This window comes from Ambystoma mexicanum, chromosome 1p (assembly GCF_040938575.1).
Source record: "Ambystoma mexicanum isolate Mex_15411 chromosome 1p, UKY_AmexF1_1, whole genome shotgun sequence".
Taxonomy (NCBI): Eukaryota; Metazoa; Chordata; class Amphibia; order Caudata; family Ambystomatidae; genus Ambystoma; species Ambystoma mexicanum.
Window position 1 is genome coordinate 1225515633 of NC_090921.1, and position 10501 is coordinate 1225526133.

The window sequence follows — 10501 nt, forward strand, 5'->3', positions numbered from 1 at the left end:
AGGTAACAAAGTCACTCCACTTTACCATAGCCATGTCAGACATGTGACTAGAGGACTGCGACATGCCTAGTAAAAGTGGTGGAATGTAAAAAATCTGACTAAATGAACAGTGGAAAATTTTGCAACAATGTTGTGGCAAGGTGACACTTCAAGGGCAACTGGCGTGCAGTTGGGCTAGATGTCTACTGTTGGCAGAAGGGATACAGCTATGGGCAAATGCAGATGCGCTGGATGTATTGCATGAAGCACATGGCTGACCCATACGACTCAGGCGCACACACTCACACCTGGCACACAAACAGAAGCCCTCACACACACCATGCACATGGATGACACACACATGCATGTGCACTCACCGGACAATGCCTCGTAATCAGCCAAATCTCCCACACCTTGGATCTGTTCCTCCGTGACGTAGGTCCCAGCGACTGACTCATGTGGAGTGAGTTCCATGTCTGCTACTGGAGACCCACCTCCAGTCACTAGAGTTGCGGCATGACTTGAGGCCAGCTTACTCTTTGCCCTGCGCTTTAGGTCATTCCAGCGCTTATAGCAATCATTGGCTGTGCGCCTCACGATTCCAAGGGCACTTACGATGTCCGCAACGGTCTGCCAGTGTGCCTGGCGTTGTGCAGGTGTGGTCTTGGATCCATGACCATCTCGTTGTCATGTGCGGACACATACTCGACAAGTGCATTCAGTTCGTCATCCGTGAAGCTGGGCTTCCTGGACGGGCCGGACTGTGTAGCCATGTCTGGGGCATCAGCCTGTGCCGGACGAGCACTCTTCCTCTTCCGCTTGGAAGGTGGTGGTGATCCTTAGTGTCCTGCAGCGCTCTGGACACTAGGGGCAGGAGCCCTGGTGGACTCTGTATCAGGAGTGTGGGATTGCACACTCAGCATGGGAGTTGGTGCAGGCATTGGCTCTAGTGTGATGGTGTCAGGGGGTATATCAGCAGCATGGACTAGGACCGACACTGTCCGGGCTGGGTGTGTGAGGGCTGGGGTGGATGGAGCCGCAGCTTCCCCTGCAGCCTCTCCGCCCTGCCTACTTGGTGCAGCAGATGACCTTGCTGCCCCAGATGCACGTGGCATGGTGACATCAACGTGCACCAGCGCACGTGTCATAGGCCTGCTGACCTGGAAGTCAGCCATGGAGTCAGCCAGGTCTGGTGCCACAATGGGCTGGTCCAACAAGGGCTGAGCATGGATGGTGTCAGCCACATCAGCCTCAACGGGAGGGGGGGGATTATGGGTGCCCTTGACTGGTCCTCCACACATGGGGGGACAGGCTCACCCTGCAAGTAATGACCACATCCCCTACCGGATCCACCACGGCCACCACTTGTGGCTCTTCCACCTTTGCCACCCTTACGGAATCCTCGCCTCCCAGCCATGGCACTGATGTTAATGTGCGTATGGGAGTGGCAGTAAAATATAGTCCTGGGCAATTGGGGGTCAAAGGGGTTGGGTACCAGATGGTAATTGTACCCTAGTGCTCTTGCAAGGCTGATTGTAACCCCTGGGGAAAGATGACGGGTCACGCTACGCACAGGAGCCCAAAAAAAGGGAGATGACGTGCATGCAACCCCTCCTAGACCACGTGTGCAGAAAGAAAAACCTGCACTACGCTGTGGCACACAGTAACACAAGAATGAACGTATGCGTGTCACACGCAGCCTAGAATGACCTCTGAAGGGGTAGGCTACACACAGGGCAAGCACAGATGTTAGATACGTGCGTGACTCACCGTCTGCCTGGTAAACGAGCGTGTAAAAGGAGCGCGTTTGGTTAGCAACACCCCCGCCAAAAGGAGATTTGTACGCTGTCTGAGGAGACAGGACAACAGTAAAAGGGAACACTGTTTGAGGGAACAGGCCCAGGTAAACCAGTAAAAGAGTAAAAGGAGAAACATCTGTCAGAGGTAACAGGGAATACGAACTTGAAACGCCGTGAAGTAAATCGCGTGTGAACCGACAAGAAGTACAGAATTCACCCACTCGCTCTCCACGAAAAGCACGTACAAGGAAATGGTGTTCTACGCGTACCTTTTATACAGGCCCACATGTCCAGCGTCACTTACGCGCGTCTACGCGCTAGGGCCATTTCCACCAATTACACGCTTTGTGACTTATGGGTGTACGGCCATTTCCACCAATTACACGCTTTCTCACTTCTGCGTGTACGGCCATTTCCACCAATCACACGCGATGAGACTCTGACGTGCAGTCTTTCCACGTGTGCTCTGTCATCACGTGCTGTGTGGGAAACACCCGTGCGGCTCACGTCACAGACGCGCTTACGCGCTGAGGGCCTTTGGTCCAATAGAATCGCGTATGCGTGCTGACGCGCTTACGCGCTAAGGGCCTTTTCTCGGTTTTCACGCTGACGTGCAGGATTTTCATGTGCCAAATCACTCCGTACCAAGCTGGCCACGCGTAAGCACACGGAAGACCACGCTCCTGCCCAGAAGGCCGAACTACTGCCCCCCAGAGCCCCGAGCACGCTCCCACCTGCCATCTGCTGCTGCCTGACTGCCTGCTGCCCACGTGCACTGCCATTTGCTGCCTGCACATCAGCCAGGGGTGCTGTTGCTGTGACCACCCCTGCTGGAACCGAAGACTCCCGACTGGAATTCCATCGCTCCACAGCCCAGCCCCAGGACCCAGTTGCACACCCACTCCTGCCTCTGGGGTTGTCATGTCGGGGCAAACACCATCTGTGACCACTGACAACCCCGGCCAGAGAGGCAGAGGGGCACCAGCTTCAGTGCCACCGAAGTTGGTGTCCTGGTGGAGCAAGTCCTGGGGCAGTATGATGCCCTCTTCGGAAGTTCCCGCGCCGACAAGGAAGGACGGACTCGGATCTGGACTGACATTGTGACTGCCATCAACGCGGAGGGGGTGGCAGTCCGGGACTTACAACATGTCAGGAAGCGCTGGGAGGACTTCAGGTCCAGGACCCTGAACAAGGCCCGGCGCCTCTTGAAGGCAGCGGATGCCAAGGGGCGCCGGGGCCACTTGTCGGAAGAACAGATGGGGGTCCTGGAACGCATATCCCCAGCGCTCCACGTCCAGGTCCTAGAGAAGCAGACCCGTCTGGAGTCGAGCGGTGAGTGTACATGCATCCTGATTGTGAGCAGTGCGTGTGGTGATCATTCGCCATTGTGCCGGTTGCACATCTGTTTGTAGGGGGTCGAGTATGGGTGGGGGTGTACAGGGCCATGGGGCTGACACATGCGAGGGCTGTAATGTGTGAGACATGGATGGTGCTTGTGTGTGTGGGCTTGCATGGCAAATGCAGTTGTGCGTGCACACATGTTTGGATGAATGTGTATGTAAGTAGACATGTCCGTGATGTCAGGCATGTATGTTGTTTTCGGCTGCATGTATGAGCACTGTGTACATGTGCATGTGTGTGTATTTGACAAGGGTGCAAAAGTGATGCAACATGGATGCATGTGACAGCGGTATGTGGAAGCCTGATTGGCAGATGTGACATGGATGCCCGTCTGAACAGTGCGACACTTGGCAGAGGTGTGGACATGCATGCAAGTGTGGTGGTGTGTGTACATGTGTGGTGCACTTCCTGTGTTGCATGTGATGTCTGGCTCCCCTTTGGCTGCTGATGCTGTTGTATGTGTAGGGATGGTGGTGGCAGTTGCGATATGGCTGTGGTATGGCTCATGTGTGCCAGTTGCAATGACATGTGTGTTGGGAATTGTGATGACATGTCTGAGGTTTGCCAATGCCACTCCTGTGCAACTGTCATGCGTGTATGTGTCCATTGTACAGTGCCCTGATGCCTGTGTTTTGTTTCTCCCTGTCTGCAGCGTCAACTGATGAAGAGGGCGGAGAAGGTGCTTGTGGCGCACAGCGGCGGGGATCCGACCGCCAGCCGGAGACGCAAGGCCCGGCTTCCCTCCCGTGTTGTCATCTCGTCGGGGAGTGAGGAGTCCGGTGCCGCGTCCCAGGCTGCAGCTGCCGGGGGGAGGTCCAAGAGGCGGAGGTTGGAGTTGGACTCCCCGGCAGCAGAAGGGGCAGCTGGGACCCCACAGGGCCCAACGGGGGAAGATGGCACGGAGTCATCCAGGTTGGTGGGGGGTTTGGTGGAGGAGGGGGCCGTGCAAGCACCAGAGACGGGGTCTGGAGGTGGGGTTCCCACTGGTGCTAGTGGTGCAGTGCAGGACCAGGGACAGGAGGCAGCACAGGCGGCCGCGGAGGTGCCTGTGTGCAATCCTGTCCCCGATCCTGTCCCTGCATCATCTTGCACCAGCAGGGATGCCTACGTCCAGACCCGTTTTCAGGCAGGGGATGAGCTGACGTCAACTGGCCTTCCTCTGCTTGCGACGTGGCCATCCAGGTCCGGGTTGAGCCTGTCCTGGCTGGTGTGGCGTTGCGTCAACGGGCCATGCGAGGTGACCTGCAGTCTTTTCATGGAGAGACTGCACGTCATCTCGAATGGCTCGTTGACCACGTCAGCCTGCTGGGACAGGTCACCCAGGCCGGATTCCGCTGTCTGATGGGGCTTGCTCCGACCCCCTCCTCAACTGGACCCCCTACGCGCCAGTCGTCCTCTTTGCCATCTTCCCACCCATCAGTCACCTGGGTGCCGTGTAGAGCTGCCTCTGACGGTGCGGCCAGGCTGGTGGAGGAGGCATCCCTGCCACAGTCGGGAGTCGGTGGTCCAGCAGGGGTGGCCACATCAACAAGTGCACCCCAGCCGGCGGAGGATGTGCAGGCAGCAGGAGGCAGTGCACGGGCAGAGGCAGAGCAGCAGCAGCAGCAACATGGTGGGAGACATGAAGGCTCGGGGCTTTCGACATCGGAGGGGCAGGCATCGGCCGGAGGGCAGGGGGACCCAGGACAGAGATTGTCTTCCGTGTGGCAGCGGTTGGGCCACGCCATAGGTGCGGAGCGGCGGCGGGCGGAAGAGGCGCGGCTCACAATGGTCAGGGCAGAGAATTCCATGCGGAGGGCCCTGAGGCGGGCCGAGTGCCTCGAGGCAATCCGCAGGGGGTTGGAGGAGGACACAGCGTCGTCCCTGCGGACCCTCGGGGCCATGGAACTGGACCGCCTCCGGGACATCGAACAGGAGTTCGATGATGCCCTGGCCCGGGACACCACAGAGTGAGCCGCTGGACTTGCCCGCCGCCTTTGTATATAGTTCTTTAGTTTTAGGTTTCCTTTCTTTCGTATTATGATTTGGAGTCGACGGACACTGCTCCACTTTTTGTATATAGTTGATTTTTAGGTAGGTTTTTTAGTAGGTTTCCTTTGTTCAGTTGGGCTCATGGACCCTTGTTATTTTTGTACATAGTTCTTTATTGCATGGAGATTTTTTTACATTTGACTTTGGACAAAATGTTTTTCTATTTGGATTTCAAGTTTTATTTTTTCATACGGACATGCAGCTTATTTTTTCTCATTCACATTGTAGTTTGTTTTCTTTCTTTAGCATTCTTATTTTTTTTCAATACAATTTTGTTTGCATACTTCACTGTGTGGTATCATCTCATTGGTTTCATGCATGTCATGTTGTGTGTTTTCCCATTCAATTGCAACCATTGTGTGTGGGGGACATGGCTTCATTAGCTTCATGAACATTGGGGGTGTAACATGTGATTTCCATTTCCATGTGGGTGAATGGGTTACTTGGTAGGGCTTTTTGGCTGTGGAGGCTGACCATTACGCACATGATTGGGGATTGTGAGGACCTGGTGGGGGCTGCCCATGGTGGCAGGGGGGTGGGGGGTGGTGGGAGACATGAGTGGGGGCCTGGTGGAGGATGCCCATGGTGGCAGGGGGGTGGGGTGGTGGGAGACATGAGTGGGGGCCTGGTGGAGGATGCCCATGGTGGCAGGGGGGTGGGGGTGGTGGGAGACATGAGTGGGGGCCTGGTGGAGGGTGCCCCTGCACTGCTGGGGGGTGGGGGTGCAGGGGGACATGAGTGGGGGCCTGGTGGAGGGTGTCCCTGGATGCTGGGGGGTGGGGGTGGTGGGAGACATGATTGGGGGCCTGGTGGAGGATGCCCCTGGTGGCTGGGGGGTGGGGGTGGTGGGAGACATGAGTGGGGGCCTGGTGGAGGGTGCCCCTGCACTGCTGGGGGGTGGGGGTGCAGGGGGACATGAGTGGGGGCCTGGTGGAGGGTGACCCTGGATGCTGGGGGGTGGGGGTGGTGGGAGACATGATTGGGGGCCTGGTGGAGGATGCCCCTGGTGGCTGGGGGGTGGGGGTGGTGGGAGACATGATTGAGGGCCTGGTGGAGGGTGCCCCTGCACTGCTGGGGGGGTGGGGGTGCAGGGGGACATGAGTGGGGCCTGGTGGAGGGTGACCCTGGATGCTGGGGGGTGGGGTGGTGGGAGACATGATTGGGGGCCTGGTGGAGGCTGCCCCTGGTGGCTGGGGGGTGGTGGGAGACATGAGTAGGGGCCTGGTGGAGGCTGCCCCTCGTGGCTGGGGGGTGATGGGAGACATGAGTAGGGGCCTGGTGGAGGCTGCCCCTCGTGGCTTGGGGGTGGGGTGGTGGGAGACATTAGTGGGGGCCTGGTGGAGGGTGCCCCTGCACTGCTTGGGGGTGGGGGTGGTGGGAGACATGAGTGGGGGCCTGGTGGAGGGTGCCCATGCACTGCTGGGGGGTGCGGGTGCAGGGGGACATGAGTGGGGGCCTGGTGGGGGCTGCCCATGGTGGCTGGGGGGTGGGGGTGGTGGGAGACATTAGTGGGGGCCTGGTGGAGGGTGCCCCTGGTGGCTGGGGGGGTGGGGGTGGTGGGAGACATGAGTGGGGGCCTGGTGGAGGGTGCCCCTGGTGGCTGGGGGGTGGGGGTGGTGGGGGCCTGGTGGAGGCTGCCCCTGCACTGCTGGGGGTGGGGGTGGTGGGAGACATGCATTGTTGATCAGTAGTGCAAGGTGACATGTGGGTTGGCTGGGGGGCATGCCCATGGTGGATGGGCTGCCTGCGGGACATGAGCAGGGGTGCAGGGTAGTCCCCCGTGGTGTGGGCTGCCTGCAGGGGCCGTGGAGGTTGTGGAGCGTACACCTGGGAGGACCCACACGGCCAATTCACGTGTAGTACTCCCCAGAACCCCTGAAATACACATACCCTGCTGAAATCGCGTGTGGAACTTCCCGCGGAATACACGTTCCCTGCTCGCACTGGGCCAATCGCGTGTGGAACTTCCCGCGCACCCCTGAAATACACGTACCCTGCTTGCACGGGGCCAATCGCGTGTGTAACTTCCCGCGCACCCCTGAAATACACGTACCCTGCTTGCACGGTGCCAATCGCGTGTGGAACTTCCCGCGCACCCCTGAAATACACGTACCCTGCTGGAATCGCGTGTGGAACTTCCCGCGCACCCCTGGGATACACATACCCTGCAGAAATCGCGTGTGGAACTTCCCGCGCACCCCTGGAATACACGTACCCTGCTGAAATCGCGTGTGGAACTTCCCGCGGAATACACGTTCCCTGCTCGCACTGGGCCAATCGCGTGTGGAACTTCCCGCGCACCCCTGAAATACACGTACCCTGCTTGCACGGGGCCAATCGCGTGTGTAACTTCCCGCGCACCCCTGAAATACACGTACCCTGCTTGCACGGTGCCAATCGCGTGTGGAACTTCCCGCGCACCCCTGAAATACACGTACCCTGCTGGAATCGCGTGTGGAACTTCCCACGCACCCCTGGGATACACATACCCTGCAGAAATCGCGTGTGGAACTTCCCGCGCACCCCTGGAATACACGTACCCTGCTGAAATCGCGTGTGGAACTTCCCGCGCACCCCTGGAATACACGTACCCTGCTTGCACGGGGCCAATCGCGTGTGGAACTTCCCGCGCACCCCTGAAATACACGTACCCTGCTGGAATCGCGTGTGGAACTTCCCGCGCACCCCTGGGATACACATACCCTGCTGAAATCGCGTGTGGAACTTCCCGCGCACCCCTGGAATACACGTACCCTGCTGAAATTGCGTGTGGAACTTCCCGCGCACCCCTGGAATACACGTACCCTGCTTGCACGGGGCCAATCGCGTGTGGAACTTCCCGCGCACCCCTGGAATACACGTACCCTGCTCCCCCAGGCCCGATCGCGTGAAAAAGTTCACGCGAACCCCTGTAATACACGTAGCACGCTCCCCCAGGCCCGATCGCGTGAGAAACTTCACGCGAACCCCTGAAATACACGTAGCCCGCTCCCCCAGGCCCGATCGCGTGTGAGAAACTTCACGCGAACCCCTGAAATACACGTAGCCCGCTCCCGCAGGCCCGATCGCGTGAGAATGTTCACGCGAACCCCTGTAATACACGTAGCCCGCTCCCCCAGGCCCGATCGCGTGAGTAACTTCACGTGAACCCCTGAAATACACGTACCCTGCTGAAATCGCGTGTGGAACTTCCCGCGCACCCCTGAAATACACATACCTTGCTCGCACTGGGCCAGTCGCGTGTGGAACTTCCCGCGCACCCCTGAAATACACGTTCCCCGCTTGGCGTTTGCTGTTTGCCAGCCCGGTGAACTGGTCCTGGGTTAGCGCAGCCCTTTGCGATGATTTAGCGATTTTGATGGCTTTTCCTTGCGCGAGGGCGTTCTTCGGGGCGTTACTGGCGCTGCTGCAGGGTCGCTGCGATTCTCTGCGCCACGGCTGGTTTGGGAGCCTAAAATCCATGAATACGCTGTGCACGGAAATCGGTTTTAGCGCACGTGCCTGGCGCAGACAATCGCACGCGGACACTCTGCACCAGCCGCTTGCGACACTTTTCTGCGAAATTCTATGAATTACCCTCATTATGTATTAAAGAATGTACTCATCTAAACAAAACATTATATCAGTTCAGCCTAATCATACATGTACATAGGCAATGGCTGCAGAATACAGCATGCCGCATAGAAGTGCAATATTTTGTAATCTGGTATTTTCCAATAGTAAAATAATAAATGCTACTTTATGTAAGTTTTGGGTAATGTTAAACATGGAATAAATAGATAACAATTCAAAACTTACCACACACTTGTGTTACTAGAAAAATACATATAAAAACCCAGAAAACATCCACATTTGAGGCACATACAGGGAAACTAAAGTAATGAAGAAAGAAATAACAGCACCAGAAAATGACAATTACATTACAGTTGATCATCATGTATACAAATGAATTGCGTGTTTGAGGCCTGCTTATTGCCCCATGTATGTGCACCATGCACTCAGATCAAACTGTGAGGAAAGTACTTTAAAAACATATGATAAGGTTAATGTTACGATATATAGCACCTTTTACATTTTTAAAATCTCATTGGCAGTCCCAAAATAAAAACTAGCCTAGACATGTCAGTGAAAAAAAACTAGTGGCCCACATAAGTGATGTCATCATGACATTTGTGATGTCATCTTTCATGCCATGGTTATTATTCTTAGCAGTGCACAGTAGTAATGGCGTGAGTTATGGTTGCTTAGCTTACCAGAACTTGCGAATTTCAGGGGTCTCTCTGTTTTACTTGTAACCATAACGTCCCTTTAACAAAATGTTTTCATTATTATTTTTATGTATAGGTTGGTGGTCAAGCCTGGTTGTTCAAAGTTCGAATTTACTCTCTCTGGCTTTCTCAGTCTTACTTAAAACATCTTCACATCCCTTTTCTCCCTCCACCCCCTTTTTAAGGTATTTGCTCACTTGGGTTTCCCAGATTCCCATAATCTAGATAGCTTTTCAGCCAATTTTCACAGTTTTGATACTTCTCTCAGTCCCCCTTTAATAGGGTTTTTTTTACTTTCTGGTTTCTCCAGCTCCCGTAACCTGAATAGCTTTTCCAGAGGTTTTTTGAAGTATTTGTATTACTCTCACTCCACCTTTCATCGAGAGTTTGCACACTCGGGTTACCCAAGGCTTGTGTAACCTGCATAGTTTCCCCAGTCGTTAATTACAATGTTCTCAATCCCCCTTTTATAGGGTGTTTCCAATCTTGGGTTTCTCAGGCTCCCGTAATATTGACATACTTTCCAATAATTATTTACAATGTTCGTACCTTGTAGTATTATGTTTTTCGATGGGTTTCACAGGCTCCCGAAACCTCGTTGGCTCTTCGTGTGGCTATGTGTCTCTGCAACCATGGTCCGACATATGCAGAGATTGCAGATCACAGATCCCTCATACAGTGTGGTTTCAGCGTACGTTGGTGGCCTTCCAGGCCATTGTGGTCGTACCACCAGACGGAACAGAGACATCTCTGTCTCTGATCCTGTTCCAACCTGGACTTCTTCTTGGTCGGATCGAATGGCAACATGCAAGTGTTCAGTTAGCATCTTCGTCCTCCTCGTTGCTTCCACTGGCTACGCGGCCCAACAGAGCTCTGTCCCTCCAGGATGTCATTACTGTTGAGGTTTGCCTCCGAATAGCAGTGCACCTGCCCCTTTAGGAAATCCTCCTTGCTTTACAATCCGTCCTCTTCTTATACACATCACCGTGATAGCTGAAAGAGTGTCCTTCTTTGTTGACCGTG